The sequence below is a fragment of the Myotis nattereri genome (assembly GCF_964212035.1).
Source record: "Myotis nattereri genome assembly, chromosome: 12".
Lineage (NCBI taxonomy): Eukaryota > Metazoa > Chordata > Mammalia > Chiroptera > Vespertilionidae > Myotis > Myotis nattereri.
In genome coordinates, this window is record NC_138087.1 from 66,178,801 (window position 1) to 66,193,116 (window position 14,316).

A 14,316-nucleotide genomic window follows, 5' to 3' on the forward strand; every position below is an offset into this window, starting at 1 on the left:
TGAAACAAGAATATAGGTATGCCTGAACAGTAAAAATGAATACTGGAAGCCATCCTGTGCAGTAAAATATAAATTAAAATTTATCAACAATGAATGAGGAAATGATGTCTAAAAATGATTGGAAGTGAACAATGAAAGAAAATCAACATACTGAGGTAACTATAAATCTGATTTTATGCACAAAAGCAACTGGAGACAATATGAAAATGAATGAGAATGGCTATGTTTCAATGAAACTTTATCAAAAAAGGCAGCAGCCTGTAGATTGTGGACCCCTGAATTATGTTACACATGTAAAAGAACTATTAAATTAGGGTTTCATGAAACAAATGAGACCCCTACTCTTTCGTAAGGAATTTCCTCCCTCCCCAAACAGAAGTGTGTGGACATTACCAATAGAGGGAACGGCCTTCATTGAACAAACCTGTGGAGGCGGATCAGTCTGCTCTAAGATATGTAAGTTCCTAACAACAACAAAAATTGTTTGTCCAACAAATCACAGTGATGTTTCCCATGTATTCTCAAACAATCCCAGTAATGCTTTCCCTAATCTTCTAGCATCAACTGTAGGGCCCAACAAAGCTTGCTATAAATATCGTGATAAGAAGAATTCTAACATGGTATCCACTATCTCTGCCACCTAGTGACACTGGACGTGGTGTTCTACAAATTACACTTATAGTTGCCACTGACAGGTAAGTAATGTTTGAGACAAACAGAAGCTACTAAGCAGAAGGTTGAGAACAAAAGAGTGTCTGACCTCAATGTTCCTTCTCCTAACCTTGTGGTCAGCAAACTGCAGCTCACGAGCTACATGCGGCTCTTTGGCCCCTTGAGTGTGGCTCTTCCACAAAATACCATGTGCGGGCGCGCGTACAGTGCGATTGAAACTTCGTGGCCCCTGCGCAGAAGTCGTTTTTTGGCCTGGGTGAGTCTATTTTGAAGAAGTACTGTTGATATTTGGCTGTTGACTAATGAGTTTGCCGACCACCTTTGGCATCTACATAACCTCTCAGAGCCTTGTTTCCTTCATTGCATCTTGGGAGGATATCTATTAAAGCCAGAAGAAAAGCCTGTGCATGTTCAACACCAAGTGTAATATCAGGGGTTAAAAAGGGAGAATGTAGGCTTGCTCATAGATTCCATTAATTCATGTCAGTGGGAAAGGTAAGACATGGGATTGTTAGGGCTACAATCACAGTAGGCAGAGCAAATGAGAAAACGAAATCTAATGTTTTGTAAAAACGAATTCCTTTGCAAGGAGAAGCCTCAGTGTTTTGGCAGTGCAATAGCGATAGAAATTTGCATAGCCGCATGGAAGAAATTCAAGGAGTGGATTGGAGTGGGAGTAGTGTGGAGTTTACACATGCATAACCCCTCTGTTGATGTGTATGTGAACTTACACCGTGTGCCTTGTAGGTATGCCAATGAATGTCAACTTGACACAATGCCAAGCGTAGGGTAAAGACAAGAATTGTTAAGATAGAGATGCCACCAGGTAAATTAGTCAAGAGCCTAGCAAGTCCTGGCAAGTGTACTGCCCCCCAGTGGCAAAGGTTTAGAATATTCAGGAAATTTATTGTGACTTGGTAAAAGCTAACGGACTGAGAATCCAAGATGTGTTCCATAACAGAACATCCCCCAAATCACCCAGCGTGCTCAGTGGAGGTGAAGGCTTGATTCTGGGTGCGTTTCTATGTGTTCACCTTAAAGAAACCCGTTCTCAGGTCAAACTAAAACAGACGCAGTTGTCTTCAAGGAACAGGCTGTGATGAAAATAAACAAATGAACACACACACACACACACACACACACACACACACACATACACACACACGCCTATGTTTCTTTAAACGGGTTTTATTTTTCATATAAAACAGGAAGATGTCGGATGGGGAAAAGGTCCCACTCAATGGCAGTCACAGTCACCCGAGCCACAGAAGAAATGTTTTCCTCTGTAGCTCTCCTCCAGGCTGTCTGCGGGGAGCCGGGCCCCGGGGCCCCTGAGCTGAGCCCCCCCCGAGGGACAGAGGGCCGGCCCAGGCCTAAGGGTGTTTCCCGGGGGATGGCAGTCGCGCTGTGGCAGAAGCTGGTCCCGGGACCCTGGCACCGGAGTTGGCAGCAGGGAGTCCGAAGGGCTCTGGGCGGAGGCGCGGGGCGAGGACTCGGGCGGGGCGCGGGGCGCTAAGGCGGCGGGGCGCGGGGCGCTGACTCGGGCGGGGCGCGGGGCGCTAAGGCGGCGGGGCGCGGAGGGTGCAGGGCAGCTGCCTGGGGAGCCCAGGCTGCGCGGCCAGCAGGGTGTCGAGCGCGGCGAGCGCAGATCGCAGGGTGGCGCCCGTGTGCGCCAGCTGCCAGCTGAGCCAGGCGCGCTGCCAGGCCTCGGGCTCCTGGACCTCGGGCTGCGGGCCACCGGAGGGCCCGGGCAGGAAGGCGCCCCCCGGAGCCCGCAGCTCGTCCAGGGCCACCTGCAGCGCCCCCACTTGGTTGCACAGTCTGGGCACCAGCACATCCAGAGGCGCGCGGGCTTCTGCAGATGGGTGGTGATGGCGGCGGCGCTTTGGGGAGGCGGGCCTGGCCTCTGGGTCTTCCTGGCAGCATCCTTGCCCAGTGGTCCTGGCTGGGCTTCGGGGCCGGGTCCTGCTGCCCTTGAATTTTGGAGGAAGGTGGGCCAAATCTGCGTGGGAAACAGAACAGAAGGTGCTCCCGTGTGAGCGACCTGGCCAAGGTCCCCAGGACCCCTTCACATTCCTCCCTCTCCCCCGCCCCCTCCCCTCGTCCCCCATCAAGCCTGACTGGGGGGCCCTTCCAGGGTCTGGTGGGAACTGGGCCTCCACCTCTCAGCCCTGGGGGCTAAGGGAGCATCTCCCCTGGTCAGTGTGTGTCCCTCCCTCCCCTGGGTGCCCGGTTGCCATTGAGGGAAGGTGCCCACCCCCCACCTCTGGGAAGGCACAGCCCAGAAACCTACCTCGTGTGTCCTGATGTCCTGCTCTGGGGGAGTCAGACTCGTCCTTTCTGCTCCCTGGGGTGGGGGATGGCCGTCCCCTCACCTTCTCTTCTGGGGGTCCGTTTTCTTTGTGGGGACTGCTTAGGGGGCCATCAGGGCTTCCCCACCCATGAGGCCTGGAGCTCCTGGGCCCCCGGCTGGGCCTGGTGATGGCTGTGGGTGGAGAGGAGAGGAATGAGTGAGAGGTCCCTGAACTCTCTCTGGAAGTCTGGGGGAGAGTGGGGTGGTGCAGGGTCCCAGTTGGACCCGGAAGTTAGGATCCTACCTCCTCTGCTGTGGGGGCCTTTTTCCATCCCTGTGACCTTCTGTGTCCCCCTCTCATAAGGATGACAATTGTCTCCTTTTTCTCCACGGGACAGGTTTTTCTTGGAGGAAATGCTCCCACAGACTCTGGGGGAGCCCCCTGAGTCCTCCTGGCCAGGCCTCCTGCCACTTCCAACCCCTTCCATTGGGTCCAGGTCTCCCGTCTCAGCAAGGGGTCTGGACGCCTCAAGAGTTCGCCAGGCAATGAGCAGGTGAGCAGAGGAGCTGGCTTTTCTGTTACCCAGCGCCCCCTGCGGGAGGGCGGGGCTGGCGGGAAACCACACCCTAGAAGGGGAAGCGAATCGATGGGATTAGACACCTGTTGTGTCTTCAGCCCCCCAGTGTTCCCTGCAACTCTAGCGGCTAATTTCAGAGCATTTCCCCGCCTGGAAAAACTTACAAACAATGACACAGCCACTACCAAACATAACCAAGGACACAGAAGGGAGAACAGGTAGCAAAAATACACTCATGTAAAATGATAAAGAGACTGGGCCTCCGCAGCAGGGTTGGCTACAGAATTTCTGTGGCCCAAGGAGAAATGAAAACGTAGGAATCCTCGTTCAAAAATCCGGGAAAATAAGAGCCCCGAAAGGAATAAAATTACAAAGTTTTCCCCCCTCTTCTTCTGTGGTCTCCTTGGTGGTTTTTCTTTCTCTCTCATGCCATTCTAATCAAAGGGAATTTTAAATTAGTAGCATAAATATTACTTTTCATCTTTGAAATGCAATGACAGAGAGGTGGCCGCTGATTTTCCTGGGCTGTCATTTAAAAAATAAAAAAGGGGGAATTTGCCGGAAGCCGGACCACCATTGCTGCTTGACACAGTCGCTGCAGGGAAGAAACATCTGCACAGCATATGATTCAAGGGTCCTGGCGTATATGGCATACTGTTCTTAATATGTTTGCTGCCCTTCTGAGCGCTATGTGTTTTAATCAAGGTCACCTCTCCTAGGAAGATTGTTTCCCCATGTGGGGATTTTTATCAGTAAAACCCCTTAACTATGTTCCAGGCGTGTATTCACTTTAACTACGAACAATCACGCTTAAGCTACATAATCTTTACTCCCTGGAATGGAGATAACAAAGGCCCTAACCTTTGGAAAAGAATAGATAGGATTAAGATCAACTGGGATAAATACAGATGTAGCAGGAGAAATAAACACAGAACCTGGCTGGAGATCCTGGCTAGAACCTGGCTAGAGAACCTGGCTAGATTGCTGATCAACTGAACACTGTCTTCGTGTCATTCCTTCTTCACCGACTCCGTCCACACTTTTGGGAACCCCTGGACCTGCTGGGGTTGGACCCCAACAGGCCTCCCCACTTACTCAGTTATAGATATAACACACTAGCTTTGTTGAGTACCACTGGATTCCTTAAAGTGGGACATTGAGAATGTTATGTGCAAATGAATTGCAAGGGATGGAAGACATAGATTTTGCATGTATATCATCTGCTCATAGTTCCAACCTGGCTATAAAGCAAGTCGTGTTACTGCGCTGAAGAAACTGCAAGAAGGCTAGTCACTAGAGAGAGGAGGCCTGAGATCATTCCCGTGTGGTTGGACACTTCTCATATTACAAAACGTAAGTCTAAAAATAAAATCAAGAATTTCAAGTCACAGCCCTAGCTGGTTTTGCTCAGTGGATAGAGTAGGTGTGGAGACTAAATGGTCCCAGGTTCAATTCCAGTCAAGGGCACAAGCCTGGGTTGTGGGCTTCATCCCCAGTGGTGGGCATGCAGGAGGCAGCTGATCAATGATTCTGATCATTGATGTTTCTATCTCTCTCCCTCTCCCCTCCCCTCTGAAATCAATAAAAATGTAATACAAATGTGTTAAAAGGATTTCAAGCAACAGCAAAGCATTAAACCAAGCACGGCCCATTTGAGCACTGGGCTGTGTGACTGCCGGGCTACACTCCCACGAAACTAGCCTTGCTCAGACTCACATGCACCGCCCTACTTATTAATTTGCCTGTCAGCTTTCAAAGGTATGAGTCTGTGACCTTTCAAAGGTATGAGTCTGTGATCTGTGTTGAGAAATGGAACGATGAACTCTGTGTGTGTTTAGCCAACCGTTTTGTGGTTTTTGTGAATAAAAGCTTACTTCTACATCTGGTCGGGGCTGCAGTTCAGTCCTTGCTACGGTGGGGTGCTATAACTGCAGTTGCTGGCCAGCTAACAAAGGCTCCTAAATTCTACCCTTTGGCTCTGGTGGTCATCTCTTACGGGTTGCCCCATGACAACACTTGGTTTTACTTTAATCTGAAATGAAATTTAACTGAACAGTTATCAATAAAAAGGCAAGTTGGATGCCATGGGAATGGCCTCTCCAGGTAGTTTCTGGATCCAGTTATGACTGATCCTTTGATGAGCTTGGGCCACAGGATGGTTAATTGAAAAACAAAATTGAGTCCTTGGCTTTAAATAAGTGGATTTCTGTGATGGACTTTTCCCCATAAACATTCTCTCCAGATCTGAGAAGTGATTGATATTTTAAGTTCTACGTAAAATATAACTCTACACAATGATAGATATTAACTTAAAAATGTAATATGTAGTTATTTTGTTATATTATTTTGGTCTCATGGACGTTTTATGTTTTCATTTGCCTTTCTCAAGAGTATTGTTAGAGTTTTGGAATATGTACAATATTTTATCTTTTTATGATGTTTATATTTAAAGCAAAAGGACGTGTGTAATAGAAATATGCATTAGGAAAAAAAAAATTTGCCTGTCAGTTCACAGGCTGATCCCTGCTGCTTGGCAATCAGGCTGCTCAGGCCTGGCTGCCCTGAGCCTGCTGGTGAGCAGAGGGAGTCAGCTGCCAGCCTGATGTTCTTTGTTCTTCAGGAAGTGGGTGCATGGAGGGAGCCCTGGGCGGGCTGTAGGCTCTGGGGCCTTCCACCTCTGAGTGTCCACTGGTGGCATGCGGCCCTCAGCCCCACAGTGCACCTGGGTCATTGGGTAACGGACTCTCTGCTGGTTCCTTTGTTTTGTTTTGTTTTGCCATTCTGGTTAGTGGGTGGGGTTGGAGCAGGGCAGAGCTGGCTGACGGGCATCACGGGCAAAAGACATAAGGAAAGAGCCCACCCAGAGGGCACCAGGAGGCTGACGCTCAGGAAAGCCAGTTCCTGATGCCGGCAAAACAGGCAAATGAGGGGATTACTGAGGGCCTCCTGTCTGTTATGCTTTTCTCCCATCACACACCGGGCCAGGTGGCTGTGGTGAGCCCCATATGAGAGAAACAACTGGGTGCCCAGAGACTCTCCAGGTTGAGCCTCCTGGGGAGAGTGTATTCATGATGATTATTTTCCATATGCAGTTTTCTAAGGTCTTTGATCGACTATTTTCCTCTTTTGAGAAAAGTTGGAAAAACAACCAACACTGAAAGGTTAGTAATAATATAACCAATTACTGTCAGGCACCAGAAGTGATTTCTTTTGTCACCAGTGCGATCTAGGCTACTTGTGTGTTTGCAGAATCACAATGGGAGTGAGTTTTGTTTTATTCCCTCACTGTTCTTGGCTTGTTCTCGGCGTGGCTGGCGGGGGGGGGGGGGGGGGGGGTAGGGGGGATAAATTTAAAAAGGTTAAACACTTTGTCATGAAACAGTCAGTGTCTTTTTCTACATAAATATTTTTATTACAAGTAATTATTTTTATTTTTATTTTTTTAAAAATTCTTTCTTAGTTAAGGTATTACAAATATGTCCTCATCCCCCCCATCAACTCCCAACTTCCCCCACCCCCGCACACTCATGCTGTCATCCCCCTGTTGTCCGTGTCCATTGGTTTGGCTTATATGCATGTATACACGTCCTTTGGTTGATCTCTTCCCCTTACCCGCTCCCTCCCCTACTTTCCTTCTGGGGATTGATAGCCTGATCACTTTTTCTCTGTCTTTGGATCTGTCCCTGTTCATCAGTCCATTATGTTGTTCTCTATAACCCAAAACAAAACAAAAAATTAAAGAGGGGCATTGTTTTACATTTTTGCAAATCTCTCCTATATCTGACTTAATAGAAGACAGCTGCCCTCTCATATCAGCTTCTTCACTCAATACACTGCTTTGATTGAAGTATATGAAGAAAAGCTGCCTTCATACAGACAGGCAGTCAGAAGGGAAACTTCATGAACCTTCTCAAAGGGTTTCAGGTGCCCCCAGAAGTCCTCCTTGGAGAACTACTGCAGTACCTGACTACTTCTCAGGTAAAGACTCTACACAGACATTGGATATTACAACTGGTAAGCCCACCAGGGCCAACACATTTCAAACACATTTCGAAGGTGGTGGTGGTGAAGGAAACGTGAATGATCTTGTTCATTCAATTTTAAGTGACATCAACTTTTAACTTGGGCTCATACATTATTCTTTTGCCAGCCAAGGTTACACATTCGATTTTTTCAAGTTTACTTTCTAAACTAAGAGAAAGCAACGTCACACACAAAGTTAACATGTGTGTGGTGCTTTACAGCTCACAAGCCTCTTTCTGTGCCCACCTGATGCCAGTGGGTCCTTAGAGGCCGCTGTATAGAGGAGGAAAGCTGGGAGCAGAGGCGACGTGCCCCAGATTGCTGTCAGTGACCAGGATGTGGGCAGGAACCTGGGGGCCAAGTGCTGAGCACGCAGGACACCTCAGCTCTGGCTCTAAGGGACGTCTCACTTTCACAAGCTGGCTGTCCGACCGAGGAAGAGGGGGCCCTTTATTTGTGTTCACTTGTTTCACAGGCACAAGACGCGGCATCTAATCTAGAATCTACTGGATTTTATTGGACATGGAACACAGTAGGGCTGCAAGGACAGCAAACTGAAAAACAAAGCAGAAAAGACCCGGTGCTATCTAACTTACCATCCAGTGTCAGGAGGGCAAGTCATTAAGTGAGAAACCAAAACAGCTGAGCTTGATGGAAGAGTAACCTTTTTCCAGTGCCCATACTTGTGGAATTCCCACTCTGTGTTGTCCGGCGGACCCACCTGCCGTGTTCGGAGCCAGCGAGAGGTGCAGTGGAAGTGAAAGCCTGGTGACAGACGCCCCTCGCAGCGGTGCGCTCTGCAGAAGTGGCAGACGCCTGGGTCGCCTGATGTTCTAGGCAAAGACCCATAGTCGGTTCCGGCAGATGGCACCGTGATCAAGCACAGTATCCCAGGCCCAGAGGGCACTGCCTTCCACGTTTTCACTGTTGGTGCCGCACGGGGTACCCACATCCATCGCTGGAAACACAGAACAGCCAGTGTCTTACAACATTCCTCTGTCCATTGTTTTGCCACGTGCTCATTGGCTCCTGTTATGTACAGTCAGGACTCAGCAGGGAACAAGCTGGCACAATCGCTCTAGTCCTTGGGGGAGTTTATAGTCTATTTAGGAAGCAGACAACAAACAAGCAAATAAATAGGCTGAAGCTGACTTTAGGGAGGACAAGCCTCGCAAAGACGGAGGAGAAACATGACTTTGGAGACGAACTAGCAATTGCAAAGATCAGGAGATGAAAACCAGCTCGACATGTTCAGGGAACATCACAAAGGCTCAAGGGAGCCGGCCAGGGCCTGAGGCTGGGCCTGGAGAGCCTCCATCACAAGCAGGCGGGATGATTTTCTAGGAGGGATGGCAAGCCGGTGGAGATTTGGAGCAGTGGCCTGATCTCATTTCCATTTTTATAAGTTTGCACGGGAAGCTGTGTAGAAAACAGGTTGCACTTGTGAATGGAAATCAACAAGATGAAGATTAGAGCCAATAGCCCTGCCTACTTTCCCAAATCTGCAAAACAACAGGTTTTCCAGTTTTTAAAGGGACCAGAATGCGTACCAGTTCCTTACCCTGTTGCGACTCTTCAGCTAATAGTTGAAATTACATTTCTGTGTATATATGTGGCAAAAATGAGCAGCCGTGGAGTACTCCTGACCACAGAAACCTCAATGCACAGAGAGGAAAAGCAGAAAGGTGCTGCTCCAGAGGCCTGGCCAGCAGTGGCAGTGTGGCTGTGGGATGCAGCGCGGCCCTCCGGCTGGCCACCAGGGGGCGAAACGGAGCCTCGCTGCGCTTCTGTCTTCTGGTTCTCTCTGCCAGGACACAGCTGTCTTCCTTCCTCTTTGTCAGCTTCAGGAACCAGCTTCAGCTGCGCCAGAACTGCTGATGGCAAATGAAGCTGTGAATCCTTCCTTCGCCTGTGGATGAGCTGGAGCAGATGCAAGCAAGGACACTTACAGACACCTTGGGGAGGCTGCTGCCCCGTTCCCTCGTGGGAATTGCTCTCTCTAAGGCCACAGGGACCTTCTGGACGCTAAAGCAAATGCATATTTTGTTGTTGTTATCAGTTTACTTAACTCTTCACCAGCATTTGACTAATGCCCTCTCTCGTTAATTTTTCTACATTCTAAATTAAAACTTGATTAAGCAACACTCTCTAAAACATGATTAGACTACACTACATGCACTTAAGCTAAACATGACTCATTTAACATGGAATGTCACACAAGTTGTTATTTCTCATTATAGAAAATTGTTTATATAGCTGTTTTATAGCACAAAATGTTTGAGGTGGCGAACACACAATACAATATGCAGAAGATGTACTATAGAATTGTAAACTGGAAACGTATATGATTTTATTAACCCCAAGAAATTCAATAAAAAAGGAAAATAATTATAACACAAAGTACTAGTATATGATACTAGATTTGTAAATAAGTTATTTGAAGAAACATGTAGATTTTTAAATCATAACATTTAAATCTTTGGCACATGCCCCTATACAGTTGCACGTGAGTTACATTTTTTCACTCTTGGGAATTACATGTTGACATTAGGATGAACCAATAGGTGGTTGGCTGCTGTGGGAGCAGAGCTCTAAGTGCTCTGGGGACCTGCAAAGGATGAGAAGGGTGAGTGCCCGGCGAATCAAAGGATGGGAATTCCGGAGCTGGGCATAGAGGAAGGTTAATTCCACAGGCAGAGAAAGCAGGCTCGCTATCTCTAGGAGGGCCGGCAGCAGGAGCAAAAGAAGAAAGAAATTAGGCTTTTGTAGAGACTATGGTCACAGGAGAGGCACCCGGTTTGGTCTTTCTCTTTGTGCCCTTTTAAGGAGACTCCCTGTTTCTGGATATTAGAATGGAACCCCAGCTGTAGAGTTGCGTTGCTCACATTTCCCCCTCCAAGAAGACGCTCACGGGCCAGCTGTGAGGAGTGTGTCTAGCTGACAGCCTCCACTGTTAACTCTTCCAGATTTCTCTCAACTCCTGAGCTCAGGTACTAGTCTTCTTGGGGTAGGCCGAGCCCATGGCTGAGCAGGACTGTGTGAGAAGGTCCTAACCATTTCTGCCCGACGCAGGCCTCTGCTAAGGTGCTCCAGAGCTCCCTGCGGGGCTGACAGACACTTTGTCAGATCTACGCCTTGGCCACTCCCCTTCCCTAATCCTACTTCCTATTTTCCCTTTCATAAGGGTTACACCTCAATAAACCCTTTACACTCCTAAATGTGTCTCAGCGCCTGCTTTCCCCAAGACCCAGCTGACACAGATGAGACGTGTTTGTTGTTAGTTTTAAGCAACCTTTCCTGGGTGAAGGAAGGGGATATTTTAGAACTGGCTTTGAGCCAGTACCAGCAGGATGCAGAAGCATCCTGGGTGCTGGGGACCAAGCCATACTTTCACTCTGGCACATGAACCAAACAAGCTTTTGCTTCTTGCTATTCTCCTTGGCACTGACTGCGCCTTGGTGTTATATAACATGGCTTGAGTGCTGCCACTGGCTTTCTCAATTAGTGATATGTTGGTTGAATCCAGAGTGTGATTGAAAACAAGGTCACGAAATCCATTTCCAGCCAGGCAGTTAGTTTCAATCAGGTTGCCTGGTTATAGATGGGTCATATATCTATCTGGTCATACATGGACTCCATAAGCCCCTTACCCACACACTGAGTCATGACTTAGGACAGCCAGCTCTCAGCCACCTGGCAGACTGCTACCCTTCCTGCAGGCCACTTATAAAACGCCTTATACTTGGTGTTGGGTGAAGAAATCTTAATGTGGTCAGTCGGTGACCAGATGCTTAACTCAAATCCACCAATAGAAGGGAATAGCGTTTGCTTTTTGATTTTGGAAGCATTTCCTAATTTCTTATCAGAAGAGCAATACCCACCTACTCATTCATCCATCCATTCACCCACCAAATATGTATTTACCAAGAGATGGTTGTTACTTGCCCTTCTCTTGATCAGACTCTTGCAGCTACACCCATGGTACCACGCTTTTGAAAAATCCACATGCAACTTTTTAGTATCAACTACCAGGCAGACACCTCTGAGGTTCATTACTTATTCCTATTCCATCTGTCCTTCGTGTCAGACACATCAAGCCTCGCCCTGGCTGGTGTTTCTCAGTGGTTGGTGCATCGGGTTGATTCCTGGTCAAGGACACATACCTGGGTTGCAGGTTTGATCCCCAGCCCTGGTTGGGGTGTGTGCCGGAGATAACATATCAATGTACCTCTCTCACATCGATGTTTCTCTCTCTCTCTCTTTCCACCTCCCTCCTTCCCTTCACTCTGAAAAAAATCAATGGAAAAAATATTCTCAGGTGAGAATTAAAAACAAAAAATCAAAGCCTCGAGTGAATAAGAGTAGGGACTCTTGGATTAGACAGTGTTGGGTTTAAATGTGGGTTTTCCACATACTAGTTGTGTGATCTTGGTATGTTTACTTAACCTCTATGGGTCTTAGTTCATACCTCTGTAAAAGAGGTTACTAGCATCTATCATATAGAGCTACTCTGAGGATTATATGAAATAATATTTACAAAGCACGTTAGCTAATATTCACTGAGTTCGTACTCTGTTTCTGAAGTCAAAATATTATTTTTAAATATCCGGCCCCTGGACACATGACATTTGTACTGATGCAGACAAATCCCCATAATAACTATTTGCCTTGATGAGTGGATTATGGTAGGAGCTCATGCTTGAACAAAGATGACTTTGAATACAACCTGTTTTCTTTGATTACCAGATTGTTTCTAAGTTCATTCAAGTCTAAGGGCCTTCATTATAAAAGTAGCTGTTGCAAATTGATTGTAATACAAGAGTTTGGATTCACTTACCATGATTAAAATGTGGGAATATGATGTAATGTTAGCTCTCTGTTCTTAAAATATTGGTAGATATTTTGGGCCCAGGAAGCTCATCCATGGAGTGGTTGACTATTGTTAACAGCAATGAGGACCACATTCATTAGGTACCATAAAAGGGAAGGTCCAAAGGCTACCTCCCCAGGGTGGTCTCAGAAGACAGGATGGATGCTTGGTCCACCTGCTACGATGGTGCTGGTTGAGACTGGCTCCTCAGAAGTGCTGCTTGTCCCCTGGCAGACAGGAAGGAGTTGGTTTCCTTGGGGTCCATAGGCTGGCTGAACAACCCAACTCCCACTCATTTTTCCACAAACCTTTACTTGCAGGAGACCTCCGTGCCCCCTTACCCTCTCCACTGGACCAGGAGAGGACCAGAGCCCACTAAGGCGTGTGTCCCTTAGGGAAGGCTCTGCTCATCTGGAGGGAAAAATTCTTCTGGTTTCATACCTGGAATTAGGTGGTCAGGCTTTAATTTTTAAAACTTTCTACCTCAAAATTAGATTGTTTTCAAACCATCCTCACACTGACCAGGAGTTTCTGGAGGGCACAGCCTCTATCTTATTTATCTCTTTAACCCTCAAAATGCCCGGTACAGACCTAGTATAGAGTAGGCATTTGGTAATGGTGGTTGAATTCAGTTGAATCATTATTTTTCAAAAGTCTTGTTATTGCATCATCTCTTAAAGCAGCTTGCTGCACCACACACAAAGTTACTGTGCAGTCAAAGGTTGTATCTGTGTATCTTGTGTTGGACAACAAAGGTGTTCCCTGTTGATGGGTGGCCAAGTGAACTTTTGTAAATGAATCCTTATCCCATGTACTTACACTATCATCTGGGAGATGCTAACATCAAGAGTTACTTTTTTTTTCTTTCCCCACCTCTACATTTACCATCCTCCCTAATATAAAAATCAATAATTCATTGAACTGTGATATTTATTGGTCACCTATAAGTTGTTAGAGTAATTTTAGGCTGTTAATCCACACTCTTACCACAAATATTTAAATGCAGTGCATGAGCATTGTTTAATATCTACTCTAAGAATCCTATTGTAAAGCTAAGAATCACTTTTGAATGATTTAATATTCCTTCAGCTTTGGTTTTGTCTGGTTTTCTTTCACCAAGCCCCTACCTGGATGCTCACAGCTTTTGTGCAGCCCTGACTTTACTGTCTCGGTGCTTACGGGCTTCACTGGCTAAGCTTACACTGAATGCCAACCCCTCCCCCCCCCCAAAAAAAACCACAAAAAAACTGGGGAGAGTTGAAATGAAAGTGAATAATCAGGGTGGGGAATAGTCAACTCATATCTGAGTAGATAAGATCCTCCATAACATAGATTTCTGATGCTAGACTTCAGTCCTATCCTCCCTTTACTCCTGTCACCCAATAATATAAATTCGGAGGTCACTTCCCAAAAGTAATATTCCCATTTACAAAAGAATTTTCTATAATATTCCTTCTAATAACAAAAACACCTGGAGCTTCTATATAAGAGTACGTGTACAATCATTCCAAAGGTGATACTGTGTACCAGGTGCTACGGTAGGTACAAAGGTGAAAAGAAAGATGTCACCACCAGAAGCAGATATGGCGCTTGCAATATGACGCTTTGATGTGGGGGGAGAATTAGGAAGTTGGAGGGATGGGATACAGATGGTGGGGCAGCAAGGGTAGCTGACTCTCCCCTCAGCATTGTAGCCCAGTTCATCTTGTAAACCTGGTTGCTCTTGGAGAGAATGAACTAGACAAAATGAAGTGCACAGCCTTTGCCAACATTTGTCAAACTCAGTTCCTCTATCTCAGGGGCAGGACAGCCAACAGCCCATACATGGGGCCTAAAGTTAGATAGACCTCAAAATACCAGTGACTGGATATTGGTTGAGC